Below are 14031 nucleotides of genomic sequence, written 5' to 3' on the forward strand. Positions count from 1 at the left end.
GCGGGCTATTTATATATATATATATATCTAGCTATATGAAGTCATGGTACTATCGGATATCCCTTTCTTCGTTGTTCATATTATATAGTCGTTCCTTCGCCTTGTATATTACAATATATCTTTCTTTTGCTCTTTATCTGTATATTGATATGGGATATACGGTATAACTTTGTCATATATTGAATGTAGCTGGAATAAGATAGTTCACCTTGATACTTCCTTAGTCTTATTATGTTAGACTCTTGGACATGATTAGGATAGTTGTCCCTTGTTATTCTTATTGACTTATTACATGATTTATAGACTCTTGATTGTAGTTTCTATTCTGTTTATATGTTGTAAATATCTACTTTATCTTTGGAGCTCAGTTGGCAGTTGCCTACTGAGTACCATTCATTTGTTACTCATACTACACCTCCGCAACCTGCAGATCATAGTATGAGTTATCACCGTTGATGTGGGCATCGTATGGATTAGCCCTGATTCGGAGCCTTAGAGTGAGCTCCTGATGTTCGGAGTATTACTTCTCTCTCTTCTATGTATTAGACTAGCCTCTAAGTTGTATTCAGAGGTAAGTTGAATCAGTGTATTTTTCCTTGATATATCACTTTTGTACTCTTATTATGTGTAGAAGCTCTTGTACCTATACCACCAGGTTTTGGGATTCATCTTTGTATTGATTTTTATCTTATATATTCCGTATTTTTTCTTATGTTATTGAGTAGTTTGTTACTAGCCGTTCCAGACTACAGGTTGACTTTCCTACTGGTGGGTTATGGTAGGCGCTATCATGACCTGAAAAGTTGGATCGTGACATATTATTAATAAGAGAGGACAAAACCACCATATTAAGACATGCGGCAGTAAAATAAAATAACATGTGGCAGTTCAGGACAACAAGTAGTTAGGTTAGTTATTAGTTACCTATTTTTTATTTTTAATTTATAAATTTCCTTAGAAAATTCAAATTTTGACAATTAGTTAATTAATATTTGAAGTTTCTAAATAGTAATTACTTTATAAAAACTTTTAATCAAATATTATACAATTAAAAATTAAGTTTAAGCACCACAAAATTTTAATTTGAAAAAAATAAAAATATATCAAACACATGAAAATGCATAATCAAAACTGCCAATTTAGTTTTTGATTTAAATGTCCTGACTTCAAATTACACTTTCCCTAAACTTCGCCTTTTGTTTTTGCAACAACTTACAACTTTCTTATTGTATTTTCTATTATAACCATAAGTTTTATACACTTGACAGGGCAATCTGCCATATAAATAAAAATTTTTTCTTCAGATTCATATTTTTTTTATTCTTTTGACTTTTTAATATATACTTCAATGGCAATGAATTCAATGTGGAGTTGTACAAAAATAAGATCCAAAAGGGTGAATTGTTCTCACCAACAGGTAAACATAATCCTCCCTCCCCCCTTTCTTGAATAATTTATGTATGATGTTTACTTGAATCTGTTGTCTATCCTAAATATATTCTATTGTACCCTCGCAATTTATAAGTTTAATCTCTAATCCCTTTCAAAGACTATTTTCTCATGAACATGCCTACATTTTTTGGCATTTATGGTTCACAAGGAAAAATTAGGGTCAATTGTCTTATTTTTTCTTCTATTTGTTATGAAATTTTAATTTGCACTCTGATTTAATAATTTTTTTTGAAAAAGTTTTGTTTCTTTTGGTTGCAAATTTGATATTCTCTTTAAACTTCATCTTAATTGATTTGAATTTCACTCTTCTCCATTTCTTACTTCATATCAAGGATTCAAATTAGGAGATTGTAGTTGGTAAAGTTTGCTTCTTTTTTAAATTGTTTGTCATTTACTTCATATTTTTACTCATAAGTCACAAATCATAACTCCAACTGACATTTAGATAATAACTATTTTTTAGCGGCGCATTTGATTGTTAAGATGTTAGAACCTTGTTTTCAAAATTTTCTATTTGTTTTCTTGATTATCCTATAATTTTGAAGTTCTTTAACTTATTATTGTTATTATTTAGTAGTGTGGTTGCTTTTATATTTTACAACCCTTTTCTTTTCTTTTTAACAATTGGTATTGAAAATTGACTTGATAATTTCTGCTCTGCCTCTATCATTTTCTGATTTTATTCCTTTGCCTTTTTATTGTTTAAAGAACATAATATTAACAAAAATATCATGGTTGATCAACATAAAACATAGTTTTGATTACCCCTAGTAATCTTCAATAGACCTCTTGGTCGAAGCCATGTGTTCACTTAATGTTCAAAAAAATCGGCGATCTTCAAATTTTGTGGACGTTGGAGTATAAAATAATTTGAACTTTACTCTGCAAGATTGATTTGATATTTTTTAAATAAAAAATAAATGATTGCATAAATAGCGAGATTTTCATCAATATTGAAAAAGAGTGTCAGAAAAGATTTTCCTAGATTTTTCTTGAAACAACTTCTCTACCTTTTCGAGGTAGTGTTAAGATCTACATACATTTTACCCTCCTCAGACCTCACTTATAGGATTAATACAGGGTATGCTATCATTGTTCATATTTTATTAGTTGTTGTTGAGTTGCTGATTTGGCTACGAAGAGTTTTAGCATCTTTAGAAATATATTGATGTTATATACAAGATTGGCTTATCAGGTGTAACAATTTTTTCAATTTATAAGTAGTCATTCTTAGATAATATCTTGTGTTAAGATGAATGAAGATAGTAGAGCTATGTTATAGATCAATTTATAGTGTAATGGAGATGTTACATTTAAGGCTTTATCAGTTAGTGCATATTCTGTTTGTTGGTAACTAATGGGCTTACTGTATTTTTATTTGTTAGAAGTCTCTACTGCATGCAATGTTACCAAATTGAATCCTGAATTTTATATATGTTATTCTAACATTGTGTTATACTGGGTTACATGTCATTCTAAATGACAGGGGTTACCAATATTTTGGTGGATTCTTGTAATGCAGAGGCACTCCACTCTGATGCGGGTTATTACTTCCATATAATGTTCATTTTAAGGTACCCATGCCAGTGTTAAGACAATTTTTCTTTACTTTTCTCAATTTAAAATGCTGAGTTATGATTCTCTTCACTTCTAGCGTGTATGTTCAAGTTTTAGTGAACAATCGTTTTATCTTTGTCATTTGAAAACTTTGAAATGTACTATAATCACTAATATCATTTGTAAGAGGAGTTAATTTTTCCCCATTGCGTGAAATTTTTTGATAAAATTCTTCTCTTAGTCTAACACTACTTTTGTAGAAATTAATAAGAATTTGCTAAAAAATTAGTGGTTCTATTGACGTGTTGCAAGTCGTGTAAACCATTCATAATGGTCTTGATTTGTAAAATATTGTCTGAAAAATAATTCTTCTACTTTTTTATAATATGTAGGTGAATGTTCACTTCAAATAATCATCTAATGAAGAATCACATAACCATAAGTGTAAAAATGTAAGGCAACTGAGAAGTAATGCTTAATTCAGAGAAAATTCTGCTTGAATAAGATAGATATGCAATAAGAATGACAGGACTAGAATCATGGAGTAGAAGGAAAGGAATGAAACAACATGGTTGGTGGTGTTGATGGAAAATAAATAAACACATATTTAATGAAGAATGTGTCTTAGATTAAGTTAGTGTTGATAAGTTAAAGATTTTATCTACTAAATTAGAGATGGTACATCATGTTGGAGTTTTGTTAAAATCTGAGATACTTTCATCATTAGTTCTTCTAAGATCACCTTCAATTCCTAATTATCAAAGTTACATACATGGTACCCGACTATTTTGGTTTGTTTCTCTGAAAGATATTAACTAAAATAATCAAATCAGATAAAAGTCTGTCTTAATATGCCTAATATTGAAATGCGCTTGAAAAAACTTTTTTCTCTATGAAACTTTATGTGTTGTACCTTTTTTTCTGAATAGACCCTTCTTTTCCCAGTGATACGAAAACATACACTACTGGCTGTTGTTCATTTTATTTAAGGTTGAGTAAATGAATATATGGAAAGATTTAGCCTTTCTTTCTATGATTTGAATTGTGTGTGCTTCGTGATTCGACTTAATTTTTAATCCACAACCTAATAAGTTTGTATGCCCGTGTTTCTTCACTTCTTTATTCATTTGTTGCTCATTAGTCAGGACTCTTGGTTTTGTTTGTGGACTTACAATTTAGCTCTGTTTGTTTCTCATGATAACTTGGTAGTTATTGCTATGTTGGATTAAGATTTTATTAGAAGTTCTAGGTTATTCGAGTTATTTGATGGCTTTCTGTTTTTTCTGTAGTTGATTTCTTAGTTACAAAGTTGCTGTAGTCCAAATTTAAGGATTAACATGAGAAGAGTTTGTGTCTTTTGTGATCCATAGCTTTCTGTAAGTAGTTGTGCTGTTAAAACATTAGATATAGAAATTTGTGTAACATTCTCATTTTTCATAAGACGTCTTAAGATAGTAGCTAAAAGATATTTTCATCGTCAAAATTGTTGTAATATGTCCTAATGATTTCTTCAAATTCAACAGAGAGTGTACGCAACTCTAACCATTTCTGACACAAGTTCTTTTGATGGTTAAATTTCACTGCAATGACTTCCAACTTTCAAATCGTTCATTGAGTAAAACCTCTTTTTCTTGCAAATTTTGATTCACAAAAGAATATGTATTCTCCTACATTCTTTAATCCTAATTTTCCACAGTAATTCTCAATATCGAACCGCGATGCATGCCACTTTATATTACCTCCTTGGAGTCTTATTTTTGTAACACTCTTAGCATTTGGAATCAACTTTATGTCTCCTGGTTATCTACCAAGCTCCTACCTACAAAGAACCAAAATATACAACATCGCACTCAAAAAGAAACCAAGAAAAATACGAGAATAGTGAGCAGAGACTACCTTCTTCTCCAAAAAAAAGTTTACTTCATTTTCTATATGTTTTCCTCTTTTGATCAGCCCATCCATAAAACTAACTCCTTCTCAGTACGCCGATGAAATAAAGGATACCCAACAAAAGAAGTAAAGTTGAAGGATCATTTCGTGGGATATAATAGAAAAAAAGGAATACATGTATTAGTCATAGTATTGTTTATTTCTTTGCTTGGTATAATTTTCAAAATTCTTGAAATGAAGAACTTTCTAGAGCAAAGCGAACATTACCTCTTTAGTATGCAGGTGAATTTTATTAGTCGATCAAGATACAATATCACATGCTTAACTAAAACAAAATTTGTAATATCGGTACTACTATAAGTTTGTTCACTTTTTGAAAAGATAAAATTGTCGATACGAACATTACATATTTTAATTTGCTTCTAGAATTATAGGTGCCACTTTGATCTTGACATTACGGATGCCAGCGATACAATTATTGCAACTGTCTCAGAAACGATGGCAGAAACAATGTTGTCTCTCACTGCCGAACAAATATATGAAAATGTTATTGCCCAAGTACATAACTACATAGTTCTACAAACAGACAAAACACCTCTTCATTGAATCCTATTATACCAGTAAACAAAAGAGCAACATTACATAAGCACCTACTACTGTGCAACCTTTTCTCCTTTTCACTCAGAGAGAACCACTTTCTATCCGTACAAATCAACAGTTTGCTCATAAACTGTTTAGACTCCAACTACAAAAGCCGATCTACAGTTTTTTCGACCAAACACCTTGTATGCTAGCTGCTGCATCCTTCACTGTAGCAGAAGCCCAGTTCTCGTAACATTATCATTACCAATGGCTCCTGAAGAAACAGGTAAAAAGTAGAAAGTCAAACCGCCCACTCCAATGAAAAAAAATTAAAGGTAACAATACTTTCAATATTTTGTTTACTATCGTATTCTACTTCCCCTTTAGCCTCTTACTTAGAACACTTGCATTAAATAACATGTGAAAAGAAGCCACAAATATTTTAGTCTTCGTACCAAATCATGTTCGTAATTCAATTCTTTAGTAATACTGATGCTAATAGGCCTGGCTAAAATATAGATTACAAGCCATTTCAACAACTACTTCAAAGTTTGCTGCTCATGAAAAATTTATTTACGCTATTTACACTTGCAAGGAATTATGTTTTAACTCCGACATTTATAGCATGCCAACCTCAACAAGGCGGTAAATATAATACTCAAGCTCCCCTTTATTACTTCTTTGTACTCACTACAATCAAAATTAATGTCTCCTTCTTTTGTAGCCTCTCGATCTCGACAGGTAAATAGAATGATCCTACACCCCTTCATTACTGCTTCCCTTTACTACATCTTCTTAATAAAAAGTAGAACACCATATTTTCCTTCACCTTCTTAAATTATCTCTACAGATGACGAGTGCCCAAAGTTGAATGCAGCCAAGTTTGCTTAAATGGTGTCGCATGTGCAACTATATTTTGGTTACCTCTACTGGCGTCGCCACATGGTAGCATGTACAACTTCATTTTGCCTGCCTCCACCAATGTCATACAATTAGCCCATCAACAGACTTTTTTCATTTTGGTATAACTGGCAATCACCATTATTAATGTACAGTCACAACTTGATGTAACGAACCTACATGTTAATAGTTTTTGTATAAATAGGTCACAAATAAAAATCTATGATGGTTGTAAGATATATTTACGTATTATTACTTACTGTTTTCCTCCCAGTGACAAAAATGACGAATTTCATGTTTACAAGGACGGACCACTCCATCTAGTTATAACAAAGGACGGACCACTCCATCTAGTTATAACAAAGTGAGGTTAATTTTTGAATTGTAATTAAATTATTAAGTTTCAAATCAAAGTAAGCTTTGCTATGGACTTGCATTGAAAGATTATATAAAGTTGAATTAAATATAAAATTATGTTCTCATGTGTTAACAAATTAACAAATAAAAATAGAAGTAAAGTAATTAGCAATTATTTTTCTATTATCATAACCTTTGTTAAGTATGTCAGTGACATATTTTAAAATTTTTTTTCATATAAAAATGTCTAAAATAATTGCAATCGTGATATCAATCGCCCGAGTATGAATACTAGTTTCTATAAAAATGATAGATCAGCTAAACATGAGAAAAAATTTGCACAACTGGTTTAAGAGTTGATGACCCTTATTTGTTTTAAAAACGATCATCTAAATCACCGGTATCATGTAAACGAGTTTAAGGATTGTTGGATGATAAAGTTCCAAAGCAGAAAAATGAGTATTTGCGTAATCTGTTTTCTAAATTAAAGTTTTTGTATTTTTTTTCTTTTTATTCTCGTTTAATATGTCTATTTATTTTTATACACAATTGAATGTGGTCTGTTTTTGATGAAATTTTATATATCCCTCTTAATAGAGGAGGGTTCAATTGCCAAATTCAAAGCATATGTCATACGTTAATGCATCATTGAGGTATAACAATTTTTGGCAGCACACTAGGTATAAGATGTAGTGTAGTGTGAGAACACCAAATGAGAAAGGGAAACATGATTACGATGAACATGCAGATATGACTTATGAGGTGCCCAGTGCCATACAAAAATGTCGAACTTATATTTTTAGTTATAGCAGACCAAGTTTTCTCTTATTGTTCTTTGTACCTTTTGATGTAATAGAAATATGACAACTATTTTTAAATGAAAACATCTTATTTTGAGTGAAATTTTGATTTGATTTTGTTGTTGTTTTCATTTCTAATAAGCTATGGTTGTTTGTATGGTTGGATTGTTGGTCTTTCAATATTTGTGTGCTGCTGATTAGGTACTATTTTTGCTGTGTTAAGTCACTTGTGCATATGTCTGAGAAGTGGACTCATGCATATCTATATAAAATAGTCTATCAGATTTTAAAGGCTGAGACAAACATATTTTCACCCAATTGTATTTTTACATTTTAAATAATTTTTTTAAATAAAAAGTACACAAACTAATATATGCTTTGTGAATTAACTAAAGTTGAAATAATGAAAAGGGGATGTTGTGGAATATTAATATCGAGCTTTTCTATTTGTTTTTTTTTAAATTTATTTATTTGGACTTAGCTGATCGAGCCAAGGGTATTTTTGAGTTGCACTTTTAAATGTATTTTTTGGAATATGTATGTATATATATATATGTATATATACGTACATACTTTTATGTTTGCATTTAAATAGTTTCTTACTAGTTAAAATATAATACTTGAGAATAACATATCTATCTTTTCACGTTCTTTTTGTTTTATGTTTTTACTTTAAATTATTTGTTTAGACTTACCACACCGAGAGAAGAGTATTTGTGATGCAATCTCTCAGTCAAGACTGATTGATACCCAATTGTTTACAAATTTAATTAGAGAATTAATATTTTTCTACACTTGTTCATTCAGATTAATTTTTTTAAGCTGAAAAGGTTAGGAGGCCCATTTTATCAAAAAAGGGTATTTAAAAGCTGATTTTTGCCGAAATCATACCCGAACCAAATCCAAAAAGAAAATAAATACATAAAAAAAGGGGGAACATGGTAAGCTTCCTAATCGAAACTTCCAATTGAATCTAGAAAGTTCCAGTGACCTTTGGATTCCACACGCTGTTCAACAATGTCACCAACTCTCCTGTGTGAAAGCTTCCTCAGGTAAGATGATTGTGCTTAATATCTCTTCCTTTCTTCAAACAAATAAAAATGAACAGCTGAGCTAAAACACATTGAATCTTGTAGCTTTGGATTCACCTAAATCTCTCACCATGTGTTGTGTAAAACAATCCTTATGATTACCAGCTTCAAGCTTTTGATTTATTTGCATCTCAGGTCAGAGTAAAGTCAGATTTGTTCAGAAATAAGGTTTTTGTAAGGTAATAAGATAGTACTCTTTCTAATTTCCTTATGAAGGAATGAACCTCATATGAGATTGACACCACCTTCATAAAGGTTTTAAACAACAACAACAACAACATACCCACTATATTCCCACCTAGTGGGGTCTGTACATAGTCCATATCACTACCTCAAATGTGAGATAAAGAGGTTTTTTTTGATAGACCGCCAGCTCAAAATAAAGCAATCTAAGATAAGATAAGGAATAGTAATAGAACAAGATACAATTGAAATTAACATATTCAATAATACCAAAAGCAAGATACTCCAACTATACACCAAAACATACAACATCATAACTCAGACTAACCTTCTACCCTAATTCGCCTTCTCCACAACTTTCTATCCAGGGTCAGGTCCTCGGTAAGCTAAAGCTACTCCATGTCATGTCTAATTACCTTCTACTAATATTTCTTCGTTCTACCTCTACCTCACTTGAAACCATCCTTAGCTAACCTTTCACACCTCCACACTGGGGCATTCGTGCTCCTTCGCTTCATATGACCAAACCATCTCAACCTCTCTTACGTCATCTTGTTCTCTACTGAAGCGACTCCTACCTTATATCAAATAACCTTATTTCTAATCCTATCTTTTATAGTACACCCACACATCCACCAAAGCATTCTCATCTTTGCCATCTTTATCTTTTGGATGTGGGTCTTCTTAACAAGCCAACACTCCTTCCCATACAATAAAGCCGGTCTAACCACCACTTTATAGAACTTGCCTTTAAGTTTGAGAGGTACTTTTTTATCACACAAGATACCAGAGGCGAGCCTCCGTTTCATCCACCCTACCCCAATCTGATGAGTGACATCCTCGTTAATCTCTCTATTATCCTGAATCATCAACCCACATATTTAAAACTATCTCTCTTACTGATAGAATGAGTATCAAGCTTAACAAGCATATCGGACTCATAAGACACCTCGCTGAACTTTCATTCTAAATATTCCTTCTTGGACTTACTCAACCTAAACCCTTTAGACTCAAGAGTTTGCCTCCAAACCTCCAACTTAGCATTAACTCCACTACGAGTCTCGTCAATCAAGACTACATCATACGCAAAAAGCAAACAATAAGAAACCTCATCCTAAATATGATACATCAAAACATCCATCACCAAGGCAAAAAGAAATGGACTAAGCATCGATCCTTGATTTAACCCCATCAAGATTGGAAACTGCTCCGAGTCCCTTCCCCTAGCCCTAACTCGAGTCTTGGCTCTATCGTACATATCCTTAATCGCCCTAACATATACTATAGCTACACCTTTAACCTCAAAACACCTCCAAAGAACCTTCCTGGGAACTCTATCATAGGCCTTATCTAAGTTGATAAACACCATGTGCAAATCCTTCTTCCTTTCCCTATACTGCTCCACCAGTCTCCTGATGAGATGGATGACTTCTGTAGTCGAGTGCCCTGGCATATATCCAAATTAATTTTTAAAAATAGTAATAATCCTCCACAACCTCAACTCTACCACCCTCTCCCAAGCCTTCATAGCATGACTCATTAACTTGAAACCCCTATAATTATTACAAGTCTGAATGTCGCCATTATTCTTATACAACAAAATCATCGTACTCCACCTCCAATCTTTAGGCATCCTTACTGTCTTAAAAATTATGTTAAATAACTGAGTCAACCACTGTATACCTGCCCCTCTTGTGTACTTCCAAAAATCCACCGGAATCACATCTAGCCCCATCGCTCTACCTTTATGGATCCTACGAATAGCCCCTTAACCTCCTCAACCTTAATGCGCCTACAATAGCCATAATCACAAAACCTCTCGAAATGCTCCAATTTACCCAACACAATGCCAGTATACTTTTCATCGTTCAGGAGCTTATGAAAGTAAAACTGTCATCTCTTTCTAATATGACCCTCCTCCACCAAAACTTTGCCGTCCATATCCTTAATACACTTCATATGATCCAGGTCCCGAGTCCGTCTCTTCCTAACCTTGGCGAGCCTATACAACTTTTATCCCCACTTTTACTATCTAACGCTATCTATAGACTCTCGAAAGTAGCATCCTTAGTCCCCATGACCTCTTAGTAAAATAGTTAAACAATTGTAACAATTTTACTTCCTTAATAAGACTATTCATGTCTGATGAACCTTCCATCTGTATATAGATTCTATATTCTATGTATTGGTGGTGTATTAACTTTTGCTCTCCAAGAATGTATCTAACCTTTGTGAGCTGTTGGGAGTTCTTTATTAGACTGTAATATTTTGTTATCAATCTGGTGCTTTCCTCTTGAGTAATCTGATGCACATATGTGGAACTTTTTGTTTGTCTAAATTTATGATTATCTTTGCCTTTGGTAGTGCGTCAAATGGATAGAATGTTTGTATACCTATGTAATACCCCATATTTCCTTAGCTTATTTTATCTCTCAGTACATGAGTTATCCTATATAAATTTTTCTAAAATACTCAAAATTTTTTAGTTTAGATCTTACCATTGCTTAGGAAATTCAGTCAGCCATTTTCTCAGTTTTCAAATTCCAGTGAGGCTCTGCAATGGTGCCTGTAAGGCCCCGCAAAGTTCTCTCATAGTTTGAGCCGTAGGGTGTGTCAAGTGAGGCATGATTTTGGCCCTAAAAGATTAAGAAGTGGCTTCCTAAGTGAATATCATGTTAACCATATAGAATTTTCCTAATTTTAACTTTTTATCACATGGAAAATTTAATAAGCTTTCCGTCGATATAAGATTCTCCCAAATTTGATACTCGGGTAAGAAGTTATGGATAATTTAAGACTTAGTCGTAAAAATTATGTCATTTTAGTGCTTGACGCATCGCGGAGAGGGTCGATTTGACAATTGTCAAATTTTAGTGGAACTTCGGGATATTGGTGCATCAGACTGAGGATCCAGGTCCCAAACAATGGGAAAATGCAATGGCTCAACATCGCGGTGACTCCCATATTGTCAATTTTTAATTTCCAGTGAGCTACCGCTAGAAGTGGCGCGTCGCAGTGACCCTTAAATCAGGTTTCCAGTTTAATTTTTCCAGCTTCGTATAGATGTTAAAATGGGCATTTTGGACCTTTTTTAAGCCTATAAAATTGTGCAAACACCAAATCAAAGTCATTTGCAAGAATCCTATGAGGTTTTTCTCAAGTTTTCTCTTATCAAAAACCCTAAGTATCCAAGACCTCTTCCAAGATTCTCAAGAATCCACCATGGATTTTCTAAATTGAGTCAAGATTCAAAGTTTCCAAGACAAGGGCCTCAAGAACCCTCATTCAAGAGTACGAATAGAGTTCCAAAAGTGAGAGTTCATCCAAAGCTTCTAATTCAAGGTATGTGGGGTTTTGAACAAGGGTAACCCTTTTATCCTTGTGCCCAAAAAGCTTATTTATATCATGATTTTGCTGAAATCTATGGGGTTTTTTAATTGAATTTCAATTGGGGGTTTTCACCCATTATTATTGAATGTATTACCTTGATATTTCCTATAAATTGAGAGTTAAATAGCATGATTTCTACATATTTTCATGAGTGTTTACAGCTGGGTATAAACCCCATGATTTTACTCCTTGTTAAGCTAATATTTGCAATGTTTGAGGTGGTGAAACATATGACTAGATTGAGATTTTAAAATATATTGCTGAAATTCCCGGATTTCTACATGATTTAGGAATCTATATGCTTTATATATTATGCTTTTGATAAGCTTTAACTTGAGATTGAACTATGGGTTAGTAAGCCCTATTTGAGACTTGTGAAATTATGAACTCTTGTGCTATAAGAACCCATGTTTTGAATATTTTGAGATGATTGAGAAATGAATTGACCTAATGGTCCGAAAGCTTTGAAATACACTTCATCATATAGATTGTCGATTTGATTATTGGGTTTGTGGAGAACCATGAGATTATTCTAAAAGAGAATAGTATTTAGCACCGAGCAGGTAAGTTACTATGGTTTCTTATCCTAAAACTACGTGCCACCGTAGGTTAGGCCTAAGGCTGAGTTTATGATAATTATGATTCGGCTCGAGGCCAAGTTTTGTTTAGTGATCACTAGACCTATGTTATACTCCCTGGCAAAAGTATGACGCTCCTCCCCAACGTGGGGTCTTTCCCTTAGGAGGACAAAATGTTGGACTCCATATAGTTCGCATGGTTTATGTCAGTTACGAGAACCTTCCTTTCCCTTTTTAAACTTTGAAATTTGATACTTGTTTTACCTTCCTATGAGTTATTTTCCTAAATGGTGGAATTGCAAAGTTGTTCCCTAATTAAAGTACTTCCTTGAGGTGGGTTATTTTCCTAAATGAAAGTATCTTCCCTTGATATAGTACTTTTCATAAAACTTTGAGATAAGTCATTTCCTTGAGCTAGAATACTTTTTCATTTGAGATATAATGATTTTCCTAAAGCTTGAAATAAGATATTTTCCTAAGGTGAATGAAATGCCTTCAAATATGTTTCCAAGTCATATGATTCTGAAGTCCAAGTATATGAGTTCTAAATAATTATGAAATGTTGAGAATTGAAGAGGTTTTACTCTCCATGAGACATATGCATGAGTTGAAAGTATTGTTCAAAGTCCCTTAGCCTTTGGGGATTGAGAATAAGAGAAGATTTCTGATATTTAAGGTTAAAGAGCGATGACTTACGGGATTTGTGTTGCATGCCTCATTCTACATAATTTATGAGCTTTATATTTTATACTTGTTCAAGCCATGTGAGTCATCTCATTTTGCATACATGATTTGATTGAAGAAGATCGGTACTATTTTTATACATATGCATTCACCTCCGCATACTAAGTACATTCTAAAGTACTGATTTACATATATGTCTATGTGCTACATTGTCTTATAATGTAGGTTCAGGTGCTCAGTCCCAACCTCATTTGTGATTCTTCGAGTACTTTGCCTACGTTTTCTACAGTGGTGAGTCCTCATGGTTATATTTTCTGTATTTGAGAGACTATGTTTTATCTTCAGTTTATTTTGAGTCAGTTAGGGACCTGTCCCAATGGCTCTCTAATTTTTGATTTATAGAGGTTTTGTCAGACTAGTATCATAATTGTGATGTGTCGAGGGTTCGGTATTGTGGTTTTGTTGAGGTTTTTTTGTATTGTGGTAATATGGACCAGGTATCTTCCCGTATTTTCTTTCATGTGATATGACTATGCGAGTGTTGAGTCTATTTCATCTTGAATTGAG

General features: G+C 33.0%; 1 long non-coding RNA gene across 2 annotated transcripts; it reads left to right on the top strand.

Moving 5' to 3' along the window:
• Positions 1–1287: 1287 nt before the first annotated feature.
• LOC124889014 lies at positions 1288–6649 on the top strand. Of its 2 annotated transcripts, none has more exons than XR_007047633.1 (4): positions 1288–1417; positions 2939–3026; positions 5326–5816; positions 6332–6649. It is a non-coding gene; the product is annotated as an uncharacterized LOC124889014 (long non-coding RNA). The 2 variants fall into 2 exon arrangements; XR_007047634.1 differs by having other exon boundaries at positions 5334–5816.
• Positions 6650–14031: the final 7382 nt, after the last annotated feature.

The sequence above is a fragment of the Capsicum annuum genome, chromosome 11 (assembly GCF_002878395.1).
Source record: "Capsicum annuum cultivar UCD-10X-F1 chromosome 11, UCD10Xv1.1, whole genome shotgun sequence".
Lineage (NCBI taxonomy): Eukaryota > Viridiplantae > Streptophyta > Magnoliopsida > Solanales > Solanaceae > Capsicum > Capsicum annuum.